This window comes from Chinchilla lanigera, unplaced genomic scaffold, assembly GCF_000276665.1.
Source record: "Chinchilla lanigera isolate Chin_1 unplaced genomic scaffold, ChiLan1.0 scaffold00045, whole genome shotgun sequence".
Classification (NCBI taxonomy): Eukaryota; Metazoa; Chordata; class Mammalia; order Rodentia; family Chinchillidae; genus Chinchilla; species Chinchilla lanigera.
In genome coordinates, this window is record NW_004955446.1 from 1,347,641 (window position 1) to 1,373,072 (window position 25,432).

At 38.7% G+C, this 25,432-nt stretch overlaps 1 pseudogene; it reads left to right on the forward strand.

Moving 5' to 3' along the window:
• The first annotated feature begins 258 nt into the window (after positions 1-258).
• Positions 259-25,432, forward strand: part of LOC102010209 — a 55,408-nt pseudogene continuing 30,234 nt past the window's right edge.

Genomic DNA, 25,432 nt, shown 5'->3' on the forward strand with positions numbered 1-25,432 from the left:
AATCTGGATTGAAAATGACCCAAACTGCTTGTATAATAGATTACGGATCTTGAATGCTTCTGTGACCCCGACCTGTTGCAAATGGTCGTGATTCAGGGGCTAAGGCGACTTGCTTTCCGTGCACTGCGCCACTGTGGCGTTGGTTTCTGGTCTTCCTACTCCAGCGGTGCGAAATTCCCCTATGGCCCAGTGTTCGTCTTTCCTTGGGTCTGGCTGGTCTCACCTCTCCGCACAGTGTACCCCAAGAAACAGGTTCAGGCTGTGGACAGCAAAAAGGCAGAGCAGAAAAAGAAGATGATTGAAGACAAAACTTTCACTCTAAAGAATAACAAAGGAGGAGCAAAGCAACAGAAGTTTATCAAGGCCGTTATCAAATTAAAATCAGGTCAGATAGTACAATGTGAAGCTGAACAGAAATTGAAGAAAGGTGATTGTAAGAGCTAAATGAGCTGTCCAAACCTGTAGTTGATACTCAAAAAATAAGTGAACAGATCCTAAATCCGTGGTTTGTGCCTTCTTCATTCAAGAACTGTCCTGAAGGAGGTAAGTGCAAATTCTCTTGTGACCTGACTTTGGAGAGAAAACGTGAAAAACGAAGTATTTACACTGATACAAGAGATAAAGAACTTGAAAAAGATACAATGGATAATTATAATGAGAAAAAGCTCGAAGTAGTAGTGAACAAGAAGCACTGTGAGGCAGAAAAGAAAAAAGCAAAAATTCAAATAGTCTGCAAACATTTTCATGAAGCTATTGAAAATAACAAGTATGGCTGGCTTGGGACATGCCCTGGAGGGGGTGATAACTGTAGTATTATCGTGCACTTCCTCTTGGATTTGTGTTGAATAAAGGTATAAAGAAAGAAGAGAAACAAGATATTTCATTAGAAGATCTCATTGAGAGAGAGCATTCTGCCTGAGGTCCAAATAATACCAAAATCACTCTACAATCTTTTCATGCATACATGAAAAAGAAAAGACATATACAAATGAAATATGGAAAGAAGGAAAGCTGATTTCAAAGCAGGAAAGGCACTAGTGTTCAGCGTTCATGAGGTGTTTCGAAGTCGGTCCTGAACTCGTCAGTGATGACTGTGAGAAAACACAAGATTTGCGCTACACTCAGCAGATGGTGCTGAGGTTCATGATTCCATGAGAGTAAATGACAGACTTAAGCCTAAGACAGGTAGATGAGCCAGGTATTACTGTAGACAGTCTTGAAAAATTCAGCACATGTGCTTCAGAGAAAGGTGAAAACAAACTAAGGGAAGCTTTTGGAAGTAGGGCTGTAAATAGTGAATGAAGTGATTTGGAGGAGGGCAACAAAGTGGAGAGACAGTGAAATGGAGCGCTTGGGGCTGTTCCTACTGATGAAAAGCTTTTTACTGGGGAAGACCTGGATAAAATAGAAGAATTAAACACACTTGATTTAGAAGAATGATACCCAAACAAGAGAAGGCAAAGACTGAATCAGTTCAACATGAGTTGAAATTGACATTTTTTTTTAACCTAGAATCAACAGGATGTTTATTGCCCATGCTGATTCTGGAGGGCTTGCTCTCCTCCAGAAAAGGAAAATTCTTGTCTTCTCTTCTGACTGGCTACATCTCACAGTAAGTTCATAGTAGTTCGTGATATACTGAAAATATGAAGGTCATTGCAGAAAGTGACTCTTATAACTATCCACTCAAGTAGGAAGTGTAACTGCTTTTTCAGCATTTGGTTTTCATGGGCATGTGTTATTATCAACAACATAAATTTACATTTTAAATACCCTTTTGATACAGTTTTCTGTGAGAGATTTCCTCTCCTTTGTATTTATGTTTTAAAGATTGCCTAGAATCTGGGCACTGTACTTTATAGAGGAAACTGCCCACACTGAGTCAGTATTGTACATCTTTGGACATTTGAACTAGAACATGAAAGATCAGCTACAGTGCCTTGTGTTTTCCCTATTTTTTTTCCAATGAAGTTGTCAGGGAAGACTATCATACAAAAAATTATTGCTCTCATGTCTATACAATACAAAGCTATGATGTCTCAGTTTCTATTCCTATCATTTATTAGTTGAATTGCATTTAAATCTCAAAATGGAAATTTGTGTCTTACATTAGCTCTAGGATTCCCTCCCTCCCTTCATTTATTTCTTTATTTCTTTCCGTCTGTCTTTTTTGAAAAAGGTTCTGGCTATGTAGTTCAGGCTGGCCTTCAACTTGCAGCAATCCTCCTGCCTCAGCCTCCTGAGTGCTGGGATTGCAGGTGTGGGCCAAAATACCCAGCTGGTTTTCACACTTTAATGGAACACAGTGTCTTAAAAAATGTCTGGATTAGAGGATTGAATTTGTGTCCTTGGCAGCTCCAGAATTCCGTCACATAGTTTAAAGGATCTGTCATGATCTGTAGAGAAAGTCTTGGATTCACATTTATATTACGGTTCATTTGGGAGAAGAAAAAAAATGAGTACATGTCTTTCCAGAGTTAAAAAATGACTAATGAACAAATGCTTCATTTTATGTGGAAAAATAGAATTCCAGAACTATTCAGTGGCCAGCCCAAGTTCGTACTGTTAGCGTAAAGCCAAAGCTGAAACTCCTTTGACAGGTTGAATCCCAGGTCATTCCATGCTCACAGTTAACAATGCTGCTCCATTTCTTCCTTTTGTGGTGACATTGGTCCAAATGCATCTGCATACATTTGCATACTGTTTAGAGTGATCTGACCTTTCCCTTACTGGTTTGTATTCTGTTCGCAAGAATTGATTGTAAGGTCCTTGGGGAGGTAACTGAAACCTTTATTTCTCTTTGTACCTATCTTGTGCTCCCAGTGGAATTTTAGTAAGTGTCATTCTGGGGTTGACTGACTGACACAAAATAGAATCCAAGATATGGAAGTTTGGGAAAGCTTTTGGGTTTAGCCACAGACCAAAAGTGAAATTGCCTAACTCTTTCTGTGGTGTAATTTGGAGAAACAGTCTGGATAAACACCTGCACAGGTGCATTGGTTTTCTAATGCATTAGAAAAATGTCCAGCTTTCAGAGTGCTTGGAAAAATAGATCACTGGTATGATATACTCAAAACACTTTTAATTTTAAAGCCTTATGAAAGTGAGTAAAGTGAATAGCAAACAAATTATTTCCACTCAGCGAAATGCCTTACAATTTCTTTTATTTATCCAACCCTTGTAGCTATTGTCACTACTGTGCTCACCTGATTATGCTATAAGGAAACACCTTTTTCCTTTAGGAAAGAAAATCAATATCTGTGTTAGATCCATTAGAAAAAAGGAGGATAAATACATTTAATTTCGCACCCACAGAGGAGAAAATAGACCCATGAGAGCTAAGTTGGTGAATTAATACAGCAATTAATGCTGACTGAGTCTGAGCAAGGATCAAGTTGACCCCACTGGCTTTTAAGTGGCCACTGTAATTGTTGTTGTCTTATGGGTTTTTTTTTTCCTGTTTTTTTCAAGCTTTTACAAAGGAAAATGTTGCTAGTGGTAATATACAATGTTATAACTACCATGGAAAATAGTTAGATGGTTTCTCAAAAAGTTAAATGTAGAATTACCATATTACCCAGGAATTCTACTCTTAGTTAATACATCCAAAAGAATTGAAAGCAGAAAGGTGAAAAGATACTTGTACATCAATCTTCACAACTACCTGATTCATAATAGTTAAATGGTGGCTGCAACCCAAATGTCTATCAATAGATCAATAAACAAAATACGATAGATACGTGCAATGGAGTATAATTCATTCTTAAGAAGTCATGAAATTTGAGATGTGCTACAGGGTAGATGAATATTGACAGCATTAAACTGGGTAGAATTTACTCCTTATAATTCCGGAGGCAGGAAATCCAAGGTCAAGTTGTGGACTGGTTCAGTGTGTGATGACGGCACACTTCCTGGTTCACAGACAGCATCTTCTCACCTGGTAGAAGGAGCCAGGGGTATATCTAGGGCCTTTTGTTAAGACATTGATTTCACTCAGGAAAAATCTATCCCTATGACATGATATTCTCCTAAAGGCCCCACTTTCCAATATCAGCAGGGGGTAAACGTAGGAATTTTGGTGGGACACATATTCAACACAGGAATCTTGGTGAGTCACAGATATTCAGACCATAGCAGCAACATGACAAAAAATGAATTCCTGAGAAATATGTCTCAGATTTGATAACCCAGGTTGATCCTTCTATGGAGCTAGATACTGGTTATTTTCTAGTATAGACCCAAGAACCTAGACCAGAGATCACTAAGTCACATAATGATTTCCTTTCCTATTGGAAAAAGATGTTTGCTGATGGCATAATAAGATGAGCACTGTAGTGACATTAGGTACAGGGGCTTGGAGAATGAAAGAAATGGTAAGGTGTGCTGGATTCCTGTGGGGAAGTACTTTGTTTACTGTTCACTTTACTTACTTTCATAGGGATTTAAAATTGAAAGTGTTTTGAATATATTAGTCCATGGATTGTCAGATGTCATATGTAGTCACACCTGGGGAAGAAGAGTGACAATTATTCACGCAATTTAGGTTCACCCAAGTTTTTTCTTTTTCTTTTTTTTTTTTTTTTGGTCTTTTTTGAGACAGGGTTTCACTATGCAATTCAGGCTGGCCTTGAGCTCACTTTGTAGTCCAGGGTTGTCTCGAACTTGCAACGATCCTCCTGCCTCAGCCTCCCGAGTGCTGGGATTACAGGTGTGCGTCACCATGCCCGGCAAGCTTTTTCTTTACTTGCTTTAATATTTAACAAGGCAAATGGTGGAAGATATAAAATAATTCTAGGATAATTACAGTGTTGTAGTGAAAGCATTTGGCTCATAGAATCCAAGTTCTCTTCTGTTTCTGGTGATAATCAGCTGGGAGACTTTGAATAAAATCAAAATACTTCAGGCTTCAATCTGTTCAGCAGTAAAATAGGAAGGCTAGAGTAAACTCATCTCTATAAAGTCCTTTCTAATTCAAATAGCCTATAACTTGGTGATCCTGGCCCAGATTCCCAGAGTATTCTTGAAAAGGTCTGTGGGTAGTTCCACCTTCCCTTTGAGCAGTGATCAGTTTGGCTGAGCATGCTTTACGACATCTGTCCTGTTCCGGGCAATCAGAAATTTGCCTCCAGCATGGGCCTCTGGCACGGGGCTGTATCTTGGTGTGTTCCAACTGGAGCAAGTACCATCAAGACTTGATTAAAACAGCTGATGGAAAATTGTGTGAGCCATTCACTATGCCATGAGAGCCTCTTTGAACATTTAGGGTCAATTTCCTTCTGGGTTCCCCCTAATAAAGATATCCTGAGTGATCACAATAGCGGTATTGTTATAAATTCCAAACTTGCCCTGTGATTTTGAGTAACTTTCACTGGTGTCCTTCATGAGAAGCTAAGTGTGGCAGGTAGTTGTGTGTGTGTGTGTGTGTGTGTGTGTGTGTTTACCATTTTAGATGCCAGAGAAAGGTTACTCAATATCTCCAGAAGTTACGCTTCACATTACAGTTCTTGGCAGTGCTCTAATGCAAAGGACATTGAAACGGGAAGCCATAGAGGTACAGTTTGTCCTCACTGACCTCTCCTCCCCTGGCCATTTGTCTTGGTGATATTTAATGAGCACATGTGATGGTTCCAAGATCTATACTGGCTCCTTCTCTTCAAATATCTCACATGGAAGAGTCTTAATCAAGGATCTTCTAAGAAACTCTACTAAATCAAATTATAAAGAAATGTAAAGTAAGCTCCAGTATTCTATGTAGCTTCTTCCTGCAAACAAGATTTGTATTTGAATTCTAGTCAAAGTAAACACTAATTAGCTGATCAAAATAACTAAAAATGCGTTTCCTTTTGAATTTAGATTCTTCAGTGGCTCTTCTCTACTTCCCTCTGAAAGCTCTTATAAGATCAGGAACATGACAAAAATTTCCGCTTCAGTATTTATTTGTTTTGTGAAGAAACTATCTCCATTTTGATTGAATACTGTGCTGGTGTCCTACATAGCACAATATATAGCAAGAAAAAGAAATAAAAAATGTCAGATGTGGAAGAAAGAAATAAATCTCTCTTTGTTCTCAGAGAACATGATTGTCTGTGTAGAACATCTGATGAAACCCATTAAAATATTATAAGAACTAATAAGTGTTTAGCAAGATTCACAGTCAATAGACAAATAATTGTATTTCTATATTCTAGCAACAAACAGAAATAGAAACTTAAAAATTTATAATAATATCCAAAATATGAAGTACATAAGGATCAATTTAACAAAAGATATGTAAGAGCTATATGATAAAAACCCTAAAACATTTCTAACACAAGTTAAATAAAATCAGTGAAAGAGATATTTCATGTTCCTAGAACAGAAGACTTAATACTGTATTGTCAAGCTAGCAATTCTATTCAAGTTGAGCTACAGATTTCATTGCAATTCCAGTTAAAATACAATCATTCTTTTGGGGGAGGTAAGGCAGAGCAAGAGGAGTGTAGAGTAGAATGATAAACTGTTTCTAAAATTTATAGATATTGGGAAACTGGATCAAAGCATTCAAATAAGAGAGGGAAGAAGGGAGGGGGAGGGGAGAGGAATGAAGGGACAGGAAGAAAAGAGAACAGAAAGAAAAGATGGAAACAAAGTTTTTGTAAATAAGCAGGGGAAGAGAGGTTGAAAGGAAAGTAGGAAAGTGAGAAAAAAAGAAGAAACAAGATATGTCATGTCCAGGTACAAATTCCCTATGATAAATGTTATTATTGTGCATATCCAAAATATACCAATATAATTAAGAAATGAAAAGATTAATATGTATTGTGATAGGCAACTTTAGACATTAAGCAGTGAACAGTTCTATGATAACATACTTGAAAGCACATTAGATGGCCTTGTAGAAAAATATACATTACAAAATTCAGTTTATATTAATAGAGAATTTTACAAGATTAATATGTTAAATATATAGAGTTATTTAAAAATTTCTGCCTCCAACCCAAAAGGAATTAGGTCATGATTGTTTTAAGGATAACTTCCTTTGCCAAAACTTTAAGGAATGTGTGATGACTCTATTTAATTATTTTTTCCAGAGGGCAATTAAACAGAGCTCATATTGTATGACTTCTGTTATCTGAAATGATAGTGCAAGAAAAAATATATAAACAAATCTAATAGACAAGGGTCAAATTTCTATACAAAGTGATAGTAAAATGAATTATTTCAAAATAAATACTTCACCACAACCCAGTAGGGATACTTTGGGAATGGGGCAACATTTAAAATTCTAATTCACCACATTAAAATATTAGTAGCGAAAAGTCTTATCTTAAATGCTACCAAAAATGTCTTTAATAAAATTCAATACATTCATGATAAAAAAATTTAAAGTAAATTTGGGAGAGAAGCCAATGCTCTTCAGCCAAACCATAAATCTATGGTTAACATGATGCAATAAGAAAACTTCAAAAGTATTCTCTTTCAAAGGGCAAGAGGATAAAGCTCCCTGCTGTCATCCTTATTGCTCAAGATTATGCTGGAGGGTCTAGAAAATCCAATGAAAGCTGAAAATAAATGAGGTATAAAGATTCAAAAGAATGAATTGAAAATTGTCATATTTGCAGGCAACATGCACATAAAAGTCAATATGAATCAACAGATTATTAGAACTAATGAAATCCCTTTAATAGTTTGTAAGATACAACTTCAGCTTATGAAAACAACATAGTTTTATGGTACTATTAAAATAAGGGGGTAGAAAATCCAATGGAAAAGAAATATGGTGAGAAAAAAGTATTGAGTGCCAAGGAATAAATTTATTGAGTGTTTTGCAAAATTTTTATGTAGAAAACTATAAAACTTCACTTAAGGATGAAAGAAAAACTCTCATTATTAAAGAAATGTACCATGCTGAGGTTTGGAAAGATGTAATATCATGGAGAAATCACCTCTTCCTAAATTCACTACAACACTTATTGCAGTTTTGATTAAAATCATGAAATGACTTATAACTAATATGGAAGCATAGCCTGTGCACATCTAAAAGTGAGTAATAGAAACAAATATTTGCCTGTCTGATTACTAACATTTATCACAAAGCAGTATTAAATCAGCGTTATATTGGCTCAAAGATAGATAAATAAACCAATAAACTAGACTAAGAAGGCAAAAATATGTATGGACCCAAGATCCATAGAGTCCCTGTCAGTGATAGATATGGTTTGAATGTGTTTCCCAAAGTTAATGTGTAGGAAGCTCTATTGAGAGATGGTACCTTTAAGAAGTGATTAATTAGGTCATGAGGACCTAGTGTGTGCTGGTTCCATGGGAGTAGTATCCTAAGGAAACGAGAGTTTTTCCTTTCCCCTTCTCTCCCTTCCACTTTCTTGTTCTTCCTCCTCATTCCATGGGATGATACCATAAATAGCCCACTCCAGATGCCTTTTCATGCTATCTGGGTTTCCAGCCTCCAAACCAGTAGCCACTAGATTCCTGTTCTTTATAAACTACCCAGCTTCAGGTGTTCTGCGTTAGTAGTGTGAAAAGGGCTAAGCCAATCCCTAGATTTCAACCATACTGCTGATGGGAGTGATTTATAGAAATGAGAGTTCTATAAATATTTAATGATGGAAGTCGTGATCACTGAGGAGGAGAAAAGGCAATGTTCTTTTTTGGAGATGAAAGTGAGAGAGCCTTTACTCAGCCTCCTTCAGTCAGGACAGCTTCTAGGAAAGGGTTCTAACGAAGAGCAGAAGGCTAGAAATGTAAGATGGGGAAGAGTGTCTGGTTTACCCACATGAGGCAGAGCATGCGCAGAGATGAGGAGAGCAGTGGAGGTGATTGTTCTGGAGGTAGCTCAGCCCAAGCAAGAGCAAGGACTTGGAGACAGGAAGAAGTTCAGATCCCTGCCCTACCACACACGAGCTGTACAACTTTGTTCAAGTTACATATCCTTGTTGAAACTCGATTGCTTTATCTGTGATATGAAGACAAGGACTCCTTTTGTTGTGCTGGTTGCATAAGACGGTGTGTACAATGCTCTTAGCAGGTGGCTCCTGAGTGTTCAGGGTTTGAAGGCTGCATAGAAGCTTGCTGGTGGAAGAAAAGGGAAAAGTGGGCAGGGAAGAAAAAATGAATTGTCTTTGCCAGAAGTACTCAGAGCTTTGAATTTATGGCAGCTGTTCCAAGAGGGTAGAGATAATTTTGAAACACCTGACTAATGTGATTTTCATAATTTCACCACTCAAAAACTTTCTGCCCTATATCCCATAGAAGTTTAAATTCCTCTATGTTAGAGACGGGGTTGTATGATCTTGGTGGTTTCTATACCTGGCACTGAACACATTCTTGTTGTTAAGGAATATAGAGTTGGGATGGGGGCAGTGGCCCAGGTTCAATGTAGGCATTCAAGATTCCCTGTTTGTAGAAAAATGTTAGTCATTAAGAGCTCATAGTGATATATTGGCAGTTATATACTGGGGAGGAAATTCAATATGAGACTTGGCTGGCTATATACATGGGGAAAAGGATCAGAATGCTTAGATTGTATGAAGGGAGGAGGGAGTCCTCACCTGAGCTGAGTTTTTCATCGTGGACAACAGGGCTACATGGCAACATGACCTGACCACATGATTAGAATAGAGATTAGACAGACTCAAATGTGTGAACATTGTATTGTTTTCCTGGTGTGAGAAACTGAAAGAGTAAATAAGGTCTAAAATGTACAATAGATACTATGAAGTGGGAGGAAATTGTGCAAAAGGGAAAAGGAGCTAGGATGTGGAAAGGGGAAAGGACAGTAGGGAAAAGGGGAAAATGCAAGTCAGTTATACTCTTAGTGTCTCTTAGTTCATTAAAAATGAACGTTTGTGCTAGTATCAGTTGGAGAAATTCTTATGCCCATATCTTGTACCCTAAGTAACTACTTTAAAGATAACAACATGTAATGGATTAACTATTGTTATTCTATTATTTTGTTATGAAATTTTGTTTTACCTTTTTTTCATAAAATAAAAAAGAAGAGATTAGAGGGGAGGTATGCTTGGGAGCAAATGTGACCATTCTGTTTAATTTGAGCTTGTGGCCATTTATCCATTCCCAATGCCCAGGGTATGTACATTACAACTACAGAAGTGTTTATGAAATGTGGTAAGCATGGATGCAGTGTTGCTTTTTGAGGAATGTTATGGTTGATACATTGTGTCAACTTGGGGAGTCTAGAGGTTTGGCTAAGTGACTCAGCAGGAAGCCAGGGTGCTTATTTTGTAAACATCCTGAGCCTGAGGAAGAGGAGGGCATGGAGATTATGTGAGAGCTACAAGCCCCTTAGGTGGGAGTAGCCTCTTTACAATGCAAGGGAGGGGATGAGGCTGCTTGCCGCCATTCCTCCCTTTTGCTCTGGCTGCTTTGCTGTTCCACTGCCATTCCCCGCCTTTGCTCTTATTGCTTTGCTGTCTTCTGCCTCGGAGCCAGCCAAGTATGAACTGAAACCTCCACAAACTGTAAGCTAAATAAATCTCTCCTTCCTTCATTTTGGGTGTTGGGTATTTTGTCTCAGCAATGACAGAAAAGTAACCAAGACAAGGAAGTTTATGGTTTCAGTGAAATCCAAGTAATGGTAATCTACGTACAGCCTGTTTAGAATCTGGCAAGAAGTTCAATACTTATAATCATCATAGTTATAATTAGATATTCTTATATTCTGGGCTCTGGGTTAAGTACTTTGTGGATATTATCTGTCATGCTCAAACTATGCCATAAAGTGAGCATTATGATGTCCATTTTGGAGAGGGGAAATCCAAGATTAAGCAATTCACCCACGGTTCCACATATAGAAAGGGGAGAAGCGTGAAAGTGAACTAGGTCTGTCTGCTACAGGTTTGTGGCCTATCACCCACAGCTGGATGCCATGCCTAGGAGTTCGAGGTCAGTCTTTGTCTTTTTTTAGGAGCATCTTGCCTTGTGATTTTATTAATACTTCTGCTTTATGCCATCCACCCCTCATCCTCCCAACCTCTTCCCAACCATTTTTTCCACCTATTTTGGGATTCTCATCTGAATAAATGAACTTTGTGAATGTAGAATTCTTCCATTTCAAGTCAAGCAGGAAAACACAGATGGGACAAATGTTAGGATGATTTCTAGACACATTTTTCCTGGATCCTAGCTCTGGTGGGCTTTTCCAGTGATAGAGAAAGGGGCTTCCAATAACAGCAAGGAGCAAAAAGACCAGCCCAGTTAAAAGTAATCTCTTTTGGTGGTTCTTTCTTCAGTAATAATTTACCTAAGCTGGCTATATGTTCACCCTTTTGGGTTGTGATAATAATGATCTCTAAAATGCAAAGCTTTTCTAGGCATGGTAATTCAATAGTCCACTGGCCGATTTAAAAAATCTTGGCTTGGAAGTAGTTTTCAGGATCAAAGGAGAGTTCTGTCAATGTGACACAATGTCCACAAGGTCCCTCAGTGCCACCTCCGTGCTGAATTGATTGGTTGCAGTGTCAGCCAGTATTGGGCTCCAAGAAGAAAGGCAAACTAAGATGTGCAGTGCACTGGGGTCTCAGAAAGCAGCAGCCCCTTGCTTTGCTGCAGTGCTCCCATGGCATCCTACCCCAGGAGCTGTTTCTCTTCAGTGAATTCTGCCACACTCAACCAAAATACATCACTTAGAAGGCATTAAAAGTTAGAGGAATTGGAGGATCTCTGGAAGAATCTGCAGCTGCTAGGAAGGTCTCCCTCCATGCCTTTTGAATAGTTCTCTGTACTTACAGGAGTGTGTGCCAATGTGTACATCTTAGATATGTGAAAAACAACTCCATGTAGAGGAGTGAGAATCAAACTCTGCAGGGCAAAGCCACAGATATCTGAAGGTATTTTTAATAATAAATAATCAGCAAGGAGGCTATGGCTATAGCATTGACCAAGTTAAGGGAATTGTGAGTTGAACCCAAAGCTCTAAAATATCATGACATGCTCATGGGAATCTGCAGACACGGGTCTCTTTTTGTTTTTCCAGAAAAGTATAAAGCAGTTGTAATCCTGTTATTAAAATAATCTTCCTATTATGAAGAGGATAAGTACCAAAATCTTGCATTTACCTCTTCTATTCTTTCATTTCTAGTTAAGTGAAAATTTTATTGCCTCATTAGATTTTTTAAATCTTTCTTCACTAGCTCCTTGAGGGAAGGTGACTTTTTTGTTTGTTTGTTTGTTTTTTCTATTTTGCTTACTGTTGTTTTCGTGGGTTAGAGAAGTAGTGCCTGATGCATAATAGACACTCAATAAATATGTATTGAAATAATAAACTGAAATCTGACAGTATCATCTCATTGCTCCTCTTGTCTCCGACCTTACTCTATCCAAACTGTTTCCATCTCTGAAGACAGAACAGTCTTTCTAAAATATGACTCTTGAAATCATACTGCTTTGAACTTTCAAAGGAGGCACCTTGTCCAAGATAAAGTCTTTATCCTTTCGTGAGCTATTCAAAGGCCCCTGTGATCTGTCAGTGGCTTACATCTCCAGGTTCACCTTGAACTTTCTGCAATAGGACTACTGGTGTCCGCGTGGATACCCCCTCTCTCCAGGGTGCTCTTCCTCTCTGGCTCCCTTCTTCCCTTGGCCAACTCTCAGTTATCCTTTGAGTCTCAAAAAGAATACCACTTCTTCTGGAAAGCCTTCTCTGGCTTATCCCTAACCTGACCTATTGACTTCTGCACATAATGCTATGTAAATGCTTCTATCAGCATGTTTGTAATGTACTCGGGTGGTGGATTTGTATATCTGTGTTCCTTATGATTAGGTTAGTGTCCTGATCCTTTGGGTTTTAATAAGAGAAAATCATAGATTGAATATTTTTTGTTACTTGGGTTTTTTTTTTTTTTTTTTTTTTTTCCAGTACCGGGAATCGAACTCACGACCTTGTGCTTGCCAGGCAGGCGCTGTGCGGCTAAGCTAAATCCCCAGCCCCGATTGAATGTTTTATAAACAACAGAAATTTATTCCTCATAACTCTTGGCCCTGGGAAGTCAAAGACCAGGTAGCAGCATGGCAAAGTTTTAGGGACACCTGTCTTCTGGGTTGCAGACTGCTGACTTCTTTCTGCACCTCACTTGGTGGAAAGAGTAAGGCAGCTCTTTGGGGCCATTTAAAGGGAGTGATCTTATTCAAAAGGGCTCTCCCTCTTGTTCCAACCACCTCCTAAAGGCCCTGCCTCTAATGCCATTATCTTGGTTATTAGGTTTCCACTCATGAACTTGGGGTGGGAATAGAGGACATTCAGACCATAGCAGTTGGGAACTGTGGCTTAGTCACTTTGTGTCTCCAGTGTCTGTGTGTTTGCTGGTGTTATGGTTTGTGTCTGGGTGTTCCCCCAAAGCCTCATGCAGTCATGGGGTAGGCTTTTAGAGTTTGATTGATTATGGGTGTGAGAGCTACACCGCCTTGGGGTGGAGAGTTTGCATATGTAAGGGGGAGGAAGAGTCTGCTTGCCACCATTCCTCCCTTTTGTGCTTGTTGCTTTTGCTGTGTTCTGCCGCCATGAGCTGTAGCCCTCTGCCATGTGCCACTCTGCCTTATAACCTGCCAAGTGTGGACTGAAACCTCCACAAACTGTAAGCGAAATAAAGCTTTTGTTCCTTAATTTTGGACATCAGGTATTTTGTCCCAGCAATGAGAGGAAAGTAACCAAGACAGCTGGAAACTCAACACTTGGTAGATATTTAGGGATAGAAACACAAAAAGGGGATTGTGTAATTGGTGACATTTAACGTTTTTAATTGAATGTTTATTTTGACTTGTAAATCTTGATGTTATTACAAAATGAGTTGATGATGACTACATGCACTGTCTATTAAGCACTTATGGTACAGAGTCAACTTTTGTAAGTCCTTAATCTTCCTGTTTTCATTGTGATAAAATATACGTGACATAAAATTTACCATTTTAACCATATTTAAGAATACAATTCAGTGGCTTTAAGTCCATTCACAGTATGGTGCAGGAGTCAACCTTACCTGTTTCCAAAATTGTTTTCATCATCCCAAACAGATATGCTGTACCCACCAAACACTCACTTCCACTGCCCAGCAGCCCCAGCATTTAGCAGCCACCATTTCACTTTCTCTGTCTGTGAATTTGACTGTTCTAAGTACTTCATGTAAGTGGAATCATACGCTTTTGTTCTTTTGAGTCTGGTTTATTTCACTTGCCATAGTTTTCTCAAATTCATGCTTGCTTCTGCATGTATTGGAGTTGCATTTCTTCTAAAGGCAGAATACTTCATTGTATGCATAGACTGCAGTTACTTTATCATCAATTCAAATGTTGATCGATGTTTGGGTGTTTTCATTTTTTAGTTATTACAAATAGCACTGTGAAGATTTATGTTCAAATATATATCTGCTTGAAGCTCTGAATTTGAGTTCTTTTGGATATACATCTGACAGTCAAATTGCCAGATAATATGGTAATTCTATGTTTATCTTTTTGGGAAACCATCAAATTATTTTCCACAGGAGTTGCAACATTTTACATTCCCTTTAACAGTGTACAAGTGTTCCAATTTCTCCACATCATTACTAACACTTGCTATTTTCCATTTTTAATAATTGCTATCCTAATGAGTATGAAGCAGTAGCATTTTGATAGCATAGAAATTTAACCATGGGGTATATTTTCAACTGAGAATGAAATTTGGGTGATATATTGCTATGGTTAAATTGTGACAAATTAGAAATTCACTGTTCTTTATAAAATGTTCTTAGAGTAGTTAGTTTTTTTTTTTTTTTTAAAAATAAAGGTGTAATATAGAAACAGAAAGTAGGAGGGAAAAGAGGGTAATATGTTCATCACCTGCCAGTCAGCAATTCCTTTGAGTTGACAATCACCACAATGTAGTCCATAAATGCTTCTGAAAATATATTTAATTGACAAATGCATGGAGGAGGACCATTTTAGTAATGATCCTCAGTGAAATTGGTTCCATATTTTTACATTAGCTTGAGCATTTTTATTATTTCAAGGATGGGAAAAGGCTTACCAAAAACCACATATACGTAAATACAGTGGATGTGAAAATATGCATAGAAATCATTGCTTATTTTTATAAAACTTTTTTATAGTATATGAAGGCAAAACCAATGTTATGATAATATTAAAGTTCAGAATTTCAGCAATCTATTAAAGCCCCTAGAGAAACATTAGTTACAGCGGGGAGCTCTAGCATGTTAAGGGGCTGCCAATGGAGAAAGATTGCTCTTGCTCACACATTTAACTAAGGAAAGCATTTCACAGGAGGAATTTTATAGAAGTGACCTTACAGCACTCTTTAAAGATAATCAAATACTCACTTGATGGATTTATAGTAATTCTGCCTTTGTATCCCAGAATTGAGTGCAAAGTATTCCCATGGGATAAGCAGGAAAATGAGGATTCCTTCTATTACCTGCTAGTTCCATATAGTACCTCTGCAGTTATGAGATTTTGTGCATGTTTTATTAGATAGCTATCTCACAAAATCCTTACTCTATCTCTGTGATATATTGCTGAGACTGTCACCTCCATCTGAGCATAGTGGACCCTGGGATCTAGAGATGGGGCAGAACCTTCCCTGATTCACCAGATGGGTGGCATAGTAGAGAATGCATGGGCATTGGAAAGAGACAGACTCTTTCCAACTCTTTCCAAGTCCCAACTCTATAGCTCTCCAATTATTTCCTTGGAAAAATCTTACATTCTTTATAGCTCAGTTTCATCTTCTACAAAATGAGACGTATACTATCTCTCTCACGATGTTTTAGAATATTTAATAGGGGGCTGTCACCACTAAATCATAGCACACTTTCCCACCAGTCAATGGAGGTAGCTCAGAGTCTTTCTGGGTAACTATACCAACTGAAGAGAGTAAGCAGTAGAGGAGATGCTCACTTGTTTTCTGTCCTCAGGGCTGCACGTGCTGCTGCCTGTCCTTTCATCCATTCTGCAGAAACATGCTTCATTGCTTTTATTGTTAGCTTATAGGAAAGTACAAGATATCTTGTAGCCAGGTCTATTTGCTTAGAACTCTCTCCTCTTCCTCTATCCCTTCTGTTGTTACTAAGTTCATCTATTCCCAAAGGACTGAATCTGTCTGAGTCTGTAAAAGGCAAGTAGAGGAGGATGAATTAAATAATTAAATGGATGAGAAAGTTGGCTAGGAAAAAAAGTCCAGACCAACTTACGTCTTTTTTGTTTTCGAATTTTCTGGATCTGTTGGCATTCTTCACTTGAACCGTTTTGTACAGTGACAATGTTCATTGAAATACTCCAGTCTTTCAATCTGAAGGTTAACTGTTATACAAGTATCTGTAGAAAGAAAAACGGAAGTACTAGTGTGTTGAAGGTCACCCAGTGAAACATAAATGAAAGTGGCAGACAGCTGGGGTTTGGGACACTCGATGAGTCTTAGTTTGCGAAAGTGAATTCTTGCATTTTTAACCTTTATACAAGTTTTGAAGTAGTCGACCCTTCTTTTAGAATTCAATCTCAAGATCAAATAATGTACCTTAGAAACGAGTTCAGGTTGAAAAGCTTATCTTTCCTGACTTACACTGGAAAGCATGGGTTCTCATTTATCCTGATGGTAAACAAGGAAAATGGTATCCCCTCAATCTCCCAAGCTCAAACATAGCTGAAAGGATTTCACTAAAACTATGAAACAAGCAAACAAACAAACAAACAATCCAGCTCTCTCATTGGCTTTACCAGATATTTGTTAGCACATAGCCTGAAAGCTTCATTTGGAATTCTTCCTGACTCAGAATTTTCCCTGACTTAGAATCAGTGTTCAGATTATGAACAGTGCTCAGTCACCTCCAAACTAATAATCAGGGTTTGTGTTTCAGGTTGTCTCCCAGATTCATTTGTTTTCAAAGCTCACCCTAGGCCACATTTCAGGGGCTCCCTCTATAAAATGCTGGTGGAAAATGAATACGATATTGTGTCAAAGTCTAGACATAGTTAATCAAGTCTACTTCTTACTGCTGACACGGTGAGGTGTGCAACAGTGGAGACGGTGCACTAAATCATGAGTCCGCGGTGGATGCCTATGGATGGGGCTTGCCTGGGTGAGTACTGAGGCCCCAGTGGACTCATGACGATGGGCGACCCTATGAAGCCCCCTGTGATTGTCCTCATGATTCTGGGACCATCTGTTGGGCTGCAGAACTGAATCCCACCACTCCTCTGTGGCTACCATTTGGCTTTGGCTCTGTGGAGAACAGATCACCCCAGGGATAAGCAGGATGTTTCAAAAGCCTCATTCTTGTTTCTTAAATGTCTTCATGTGCTGAAGGAACATTTAAAAATAAAAACAGACATTGGCTTCTCAACGGTCACAGTTCAAAATGGCATGTACAAGTCTTCCTGTGGTCAGTTTGGAAACTCAAATAGCTTTTTGAGTTGCTTTTTAAACAGAAAAGCAATTTGAAAATGAAGGAAAGCCTTTGGCATTCCAAAAGTGACCCTGAGTTCCGGCCCCTGGGAGTACTGTCAAAGTCTCCATCCAGCGGGACTGAAAGGACCAAGTGGGGATATGGCCTGTGCCAAAGACCCACTTTGCAGATGTGCTTCAATTCTGGCTGTCACTGGGGTGAAACAGGAAAATTAGAGAGCACAAATATATCTTTGCCGTTTTCTGCACCATAGCTCAGTGGAAAAGAACTCAGGCTTTGCAGTCAGGGAGAACTGGATTTTTAGTGTAGCTCCACCATTAATTATGTGAGAGAACTTGGACAATTATTTCAGTCTCCTGACCCTCAGTTTCCTGAGGACTAACAAAGGAGTTTGGTTAACTATAAAGGGTGATTTGTATATACAATGAGTATTTAAATGTAAATATAATATTTAATTTTTATATTTAAAATTTAAATTTAGTATAGTAAAAAACATATTGCTACATTGTCCTTAGCCCCCTTCAAAATGCTCCCCCTAGCTTTGACCACACTTTCTTTGTGGTTCTTGCCACTTTCTTTTTTTATTTTTATTTTTATTAGTATGTGTTTGTAGTACATAATGACTATGTTTGTTGTGGGGACTTAGTACACGCACATAACACATTTCGATTCTTTTTATGTCCTCTACTTCTCCATTCCCACTTTGATCCTTTCATCTCTTGGTCCCTTTCCCATTTGCAAAAGTTCTGTCTCTAGTTTGGTCCAGTTCTTGAAACAGATCTCTCTATTTCCTATCATCAGTCTTCTATTTTGCTAGTTATTTATATTTAGGGTGATATTTAAGCTTGTGTGTCTGATTTATTTCATGTCGTGTTATGGTCTCAAGGTGCATCCATGTACCTGTGAATGACTCAGGTGTACCCTTCTTTATGGCAGCAGTTCTGAAAGTCATCTTTGTGAGTGTCTTTATGAGGTATGATCAAAAATAGGCTGAATGCCGCTATCAAGTGCCATCCAGTGGAAAGGCAGGCTTGTAAAAACATTACCGTATGTCTTCTTCCACCTTGCTCTGGTGCTGCGTGACTTCTGGTTCTTCCCCCAAATCAAAATGACTGAAAGGTAAAGGATTTGAATTCAGTTCAGGACATGGAGGCAGCCGCAACGGCTGAAAACATGAAACTAAAACCATGAAGGGACTTCCAGAACTGCTTTAGAGAGTGGCAACAAGGATGGGATAAGTGTTTTCGAAGCACAAGGGATTTTGCGGAGTGCTGATAGCCGTGTACTTTTTGCTGTAATAATCTTTAAAACTTTAAACATTCACCATGTTTTTCAGTCACAGCTTGTACTTTGCAGTTTTTGCATTAAGTACAGGCTGGGCTGTACAGCACAATGAACACTTACTTGAGAGGTACGGACCGAGTGGTAGTTTCTTTCCCCTACTTCCTCCCACCCTCGCTGGCTATGGGGAACTCCATTCATGGCAGCCATTTTGCCCCTACTTCCGGTAACTGAGTCCCTGCTTTCTGTGTCCCTGAGGAGCTCAGATTTTCCTGCTTGGATATTCCAGCTCTCCCCTAGCTGCCGCGCCACTTCCCTTCCACCCAGTCCAGGTCCTCCCCATTCCCATTCTCTCAGAACCTATAGTCCTGTCCCTGAATTCCTCCCCTCCAATAAAATGCACACTTGGCTTATGGATTTTTTGATTCACTGGTATTACTGGAAATATGGGCCTGGAAAATACAATCAAGAACCTTGTACATTGAAATTAAAAAGTCAGTATGGCTAATGGTTAAAAAAAAGCATTGATATCAGATAGATTTATCTTGATGCAGCTGTACCCGTCTTGGCAATTTTTTTTTTTTTTTTTTTTTTTTTTGCGAGTCCCCACTCCAAGAAATACAAAAGATGGAGATTTTTCACAGTGATCAACATCCTCAATCCTTTTTCATTTTTTTTTTTTTTTTGAGACACAATCTTACTTTGTAGTGCAGGCTGGCCTTAAACTCACTCACTATGCAGCCCAGGCTGGTCTTAAACTTGTGGCGATCCTCTTGCCTTCACCTCCCGAGTGTCTTGGCAGGGCTAGGAATATAGCTCAGCGGAATCATGCCTTCCTCACAAGCAGGAGGTCCTGAGTTCGATTCCCTGTACCAAAAAAAAAAAAAAAATTCATCATCAAGTGCCTTGGCAATTTATTTCCTTATGCTCTGGTTTCTTTATCTCAAAAGCGTGACTAACAATATTTACCTCTAGGGATTGTTGCAAAGGTTAAATCAGAAAATACATATAAACTACTCAGCACGAAAGCAAACAGAATAAATGCTTGAGAAAAATCAGATATTCTAATTAGTATTATTAGCATGACGGTTATTTAATAGTAGCAGAACATACAAAAGGGGTGACTGCTAACTCTAAATCTCAACTTATCCAAATACGTAGAAGGCAAAGATAAGCACAGCTCATATTTCTAAACAATCGTGAACCTCTGAAGTTTGAGAGAAAATTGGGAGCTTGGTTGACACACGGTTTCTATAGTGACCACCTCAACAGGCAGCTGCAGAACAGGCAAGAGGGTTGTCTCTAAACCACAGAAGACATTTCCATAGCGGTGGAAAAGACAGGAAACGAGTTCAGGGATGGATCCAAGAGCCAGAAAGAACAAGAGCGAACATTAGAGGTACTGGGAAAGATTTGTCCGCCATTCCAGGTTAATTTTAAGCTGCATTTTGGAAGACATTATTGTAAACTTCTAGAAATTAAGCCATTGGGCTTGATTAGGCTTAATTCCAGAGATAGAAATTATACGTCATATTCATGTGTTGATTATGTTTTTCATTTTATGTATTTTACAGTGCTTCAACATCTTGCGGCCTTGTGGAGCTGGGCAAGGATTAACTGCTCTTTCAGGTTAGCTTATTCCTAGAAGAACCAACTAATTTCTCTGCCCCATGCACCGTTCCTTTGATCCAGCCAGTCCTGAATCTGTACCTCATGTGTCTCCTCCTCTCTCACTCTTGTGCTCCAGGACACTGTCACCTATCCTGAATCACTTCAGAGCTAAGTGTTGGATGACCAGAGAGTCTTTTCCACCCCCAGAGTCGGCCAAAGTCATTCAGCTCTCCAGTCCTACATCTGCCGAGCTGCTTAACCTGTCAAACCTGTCAAACCTGTCTTTCCTGAAAAAGCCTCAGACCAAGATGACCTCCTCACATATGCTGAGGCCCTTCTCCCCCTCCCCATGCACCCTGGTGCTTCCTGGGGCCCTGCTTGGCATGGTAAGCTCCTGCCCTCAGACACTGTGCCTCACAAACCATTGTTTTCCTAACAGTTATCTCCTGACCTATTGACATCACCACACCCAAATAAAACAAAATCCTAGGGACATTTCAAAACAAACCAAAGCAGAACTTCGTATGCAGAAATGTCCAGTTTCTGGCTGGGTTATCTTGAGCAAGTCTCAACCACTTGGAGACTCAGTTTCTTCACCTATCGTTGGAATAAAATACATGCAATAAGTAAACCTGTAATAAAAAAGATTATTCCGAGGTGGCCTGGGAAAGATTTGTACATGTGAATGCACTCGTTGCAATTATTTGTTAACAAATGTTTGTTCCTCCGTTTGTTCATTTATCCATTCATTCACTACTATTCGCCTATAACCTGTGAACACAATTTAGTTATCACCTAGTTCATTCTAGTTACTTCTGTGTACATTCTTTTTCACATTATTTATTTTAACTATATAAATTTATGGGGTATAGTGTGATAAGTCGATACATGTATGCACTACACAATGATTTAATCAGAGCACCTAGAATTTCCCTCTCCAACATTTAAAAACTGTTTAATTAACAAGTAATCACATATTTATGAGGCGCAGTGTGATATTTCAATATATGTGTATAATTCATACTGATCAGGTTAGAATAATTAATGTTTTCATCTCCTTATCGTTACCTTGTGTTTAGAGTCTTCAAGCTCTTGTAGCTATTTATAAAATATATAACTGGTTATTGTACACTGTCGTTACTCCACTGTGCTGCACGACTCTGAAACTTATTACTTCTGTCTTACTGTGTTGTGGAACCCATTATGGAACCTTCCACTACCCTCCCCCTCGCCCTTCTCAGCCTCTCTCAGTCACTAGTATACATTGGGATTGACTGTTTTTAGTATTCACACATGAGAAAGCATGTGAGGTGGGACTTGTCTTTCTGTGTCTAGGTTATTTCCCCCCATTCCATCCATTTTGCTGAAAATGATAATATTCTTTTTAATGGCTGAATAATATTCCATTATGTGTGTATATATATATATGTATATACACACACACACACACATACACATACACATACACATACACATACACAATGTTTTCTGTTTCTGTTCATCTGTTCATAGGCAAATAGCTTGACTCCATATCTTAACCATTGTGAAGGTTGTAGAAATAGATGTGGGTGTGTATAGGCGTCTCTTGATAACATTGATATCATTGACTTTGGATATATACCTGAAAATTGAATACAAATTCTGATGTCCTTTCCAAATGTCTCTATGGTGCTGTTGTGAAATCCTTTCTTTATGGTGTACATGGCGTACCTCAGTGATGTCTTCCCCTGCAATACTTTGCTAGAGTATTTAGCTATCATCCCAAACCCATGTAATTTCAGAAAAGCCTGGTTTCTCTGGTTCTGCTGACATCAACCAGCTTTGTCAAATAATTTCATCTGCAAAAAGGGAGTCAAAAACCTTCTGTTGGGCAGCAAAGGAACTCACATTTTTGGGAAGATAATTAGTAAAACAAACATCTGGAAGATAATTTGTATTACACTCCAGACTTTGTGGATGTGTTACCACCTACAATTTTAAAATTAAGGAATAGAGGCTGATAAACGCCGAAGTGGAGAGACAGTCTGGAAACTGTAGATCTAGATGTTTCCCCTGCACTAAAGTCACCAAGATCTACTGAAAGAAGGAGGATAGCCAGAGAAACAGCGTGACAAAGGCTATCAGGGTGGCTTCAAGTCAGACACAGATGGTGAATGGGGCAACTTCGAACATGAAAGCCTGCCCTGAATTCTTTTGAATACTACCAAGGAACAAGTCTGCTGAGAAATCTGAACACTTGCAAGAACCACGCAGGAGTTGGATCAAATGCAGGACTGGGTACAGAGGGACCCTGGCATCTGGTTTGCTGACTTAGGCAGTTCTGCCGATGAAGTCCCCTCTTCCCAGAAGGCAGACAATTCCATTGTGTTCTTGTAATGATCAATTAAAAATGTTTTCAACAGTTTTTGTAAATTCTGCAGATCTACATAAAGGAGGCCATAGTCAGTGACAGAATTATTATGCTTCTGCCTCCTGCTATGAAGAGTAAGCATGAATTTTTAAAAGCACAGGCTCTGGAATCAGAATAATTAGGTTCAAATCCTGGCTTTCCTCCTTGTTCTCTGTGTGGCTGTGAGCAAGATGCCTGACTTCTTGATCTCTCAGACAACTCACTGTAAAATAAATCTGATAACATTGCCTTCTTCAACGGCCTGTTGTAAAGGTTAGAAGAAGTCTGCATGTATATCTCCTAGCACACAACCTAGTACATAGTGAACACTCAGTAAATGCTGTCTAAACTTGCCAGCTTACTGGTATACCTGTGTTCAGTCTGACTGCTGGGCTTTCCAAACACAGAGGTCAGTGGTCTCATGCCCAGGCCCGAGACCAAATAAAGCTTTTTCTCAGTGTGGGTAAGAAGTATATGTTAGCACAAATGGGGGTAAGGATTGTAAAGAAGGAGGCTGTCTAGGAAATTCCCCTGATGGCAGCAAGTTTCTGGAGAAGTGTTACTATGTTTAATGTTACTGCTCCAAGATCACTCCACATTTGATATTCGTTTTTCAGATATTGGGTCAGAGTCCACAGTTTACTACTCTTTGAAGTTACTGGACTGTGGGACCCACATAGAGATTTCTGGAGTATGGTATTCTACACCTGGCCTTTGATAATTATTACCTTATTTACAGTTGAGTAAGCTGGTTTTTTAAATATACTGTTTTTTGAGCTGATACTTACATGAGATAGACTTTCTCCAAACAAATTCACTTAAGCCTTTTGATAGGAAGCTGGAGGACCCAGCGCCTTTTTGTTGTTCTTTGTTAAAATAATTCGTCTATTGTCCATGTCTCCGATGAGGGCTGTTGCCTATCAGCAAGGCCTTTTGTCACTGTTCAGCCTTGCAGGCAGAACTTTCACTGGATTAACCTGGATGTGTGTCCTTCTGAGATGTGAAAGTATTCAGAAAAGTCAAGAAAAAGTCTTTCTGCTCCTAAAGTAGTTCTGTACTCTAGGATTTTATGGTTGGAGTATTTAGAGTTTGAGTTTTTCTAATACCCAAAAGAAAAAGCTTCTAAAAGTTGTATATTACATCCTTTTTCTTCATATTCTACTCTTCTCCTGCTTTTTTAGGTCCCTGAAGTTGAACAATTTTGCACTTTAATGCAGGGATAGTTGCATTTTAAAAATTTATTAATTTATTTATGTTGCTGCAAAACACCTTCTGTTAATTAGTTTGGGACAGGAGTCTCATCTGTGCATTTAAGAACTAAAATAATCCCTCCCTCTTAGTTATGATCTGCTGTAGTTCTGTGAATAGCAGCCTTGTAGATCTGGGGAGCAGGGCAGAAAAAAGCAACCAGGAAGTATACTGGCTAGAGTCAGACCTCTGGGCTAGTGGCTGAGTGTATAAAAATACCAGACATCACCAATGCAAAGTTAAGAGTCTGGAAGAGACTGAATTTATGGGGCAAATGATTTTATCTATAACAAAGAACTTAGTATTTAGCAATCAAATCATTTCTGTTGAGATAAATGTTCCTACTGTCCTGAAAAAAGAAGCAGTCAAGAAATGTGCAAATGGTAGCAAAGGTTTACATTAACTAAAGGTAGGAAAATAAATGTGCTCTCCAGAGTGAGTGTGGGCCAAGTAAAAGTGGGAAAAACATAGACTCTGCAGGATGAGAGCGAACCACAGTGAAAGAGCACAGCGGCCAGGAGGAAGATGGCGGCTGGCTTTTGTATGGCCCTCTCCACAGGTTGCCCTCAGACCTACGCTGTCCTATCAAAAAGCTCCTTGATTTTTCCTGAAAGGAACTGAAGACAGCACTTTCTGATTGGTTTCAGGTGCAGGGCTTGGGTATATGTCTCTTGGATCTCTGTGATTGACAGATCATACCCACTTGCTCAGTTTGTTTACATGCTAATTTCCTGTTCCAGTAGATAAAAGAATTCACTGTGTGATTTAAGAGTTGTTTCTAGATGCTTTCAACATGATGGAGTAAATTACTACAGTGCCCTGAGTACTTTTAATAATTAAAATTTAAATCCAATAATTTTTTGTTTTTCTCCGGTACCGGGAACCGAACTCACCACCTTGCGCTTGCCAGGCAGGCGTTTTTGCTGCTGAGCTAAATCCCCAGCCCCTAAATTCAATAATTATTTATTTTAAAAATATCACAGTTATGGAAGAGTTGAAAAGTAATACAGTGGGCACCATCCATTTTATCCATCACTAAGACTCTGTGCTGTTCACATTTTATATTTGTCATCTCTCTTTTCTTATGTATGTTTATTTATTTAAAGTATGTGAAAATGCCCAGGAAAATAAACATTTATTACATATTATGCAGTATGCTGTCCACATTTAATTTTTCCCCCAAAATCCCCAGTCTCCTGGAGAAGCTTGCTGCATGTTACAGGATACATGTTATAATCTTTTTTGTTTGTTTGTTTTTAAATCTGTGATCCAACCAAGTCAGCATACTGTATTTTATTACTGGCTTCTTTAGTCTCACTTTTTTTATTTTAAAGAAAAAAATTCCAAAACAACCAAAAACAAAATTCAAAAGCAATATGATAGGGGGGTAACAATGGTTAATACATTGCGTATTGTTATCTTAATATTAGTTACTCAGAGTACAAGATATCAGCATTCAATTGTCCAAATAATATTAGCACAAACCTATCTTTTC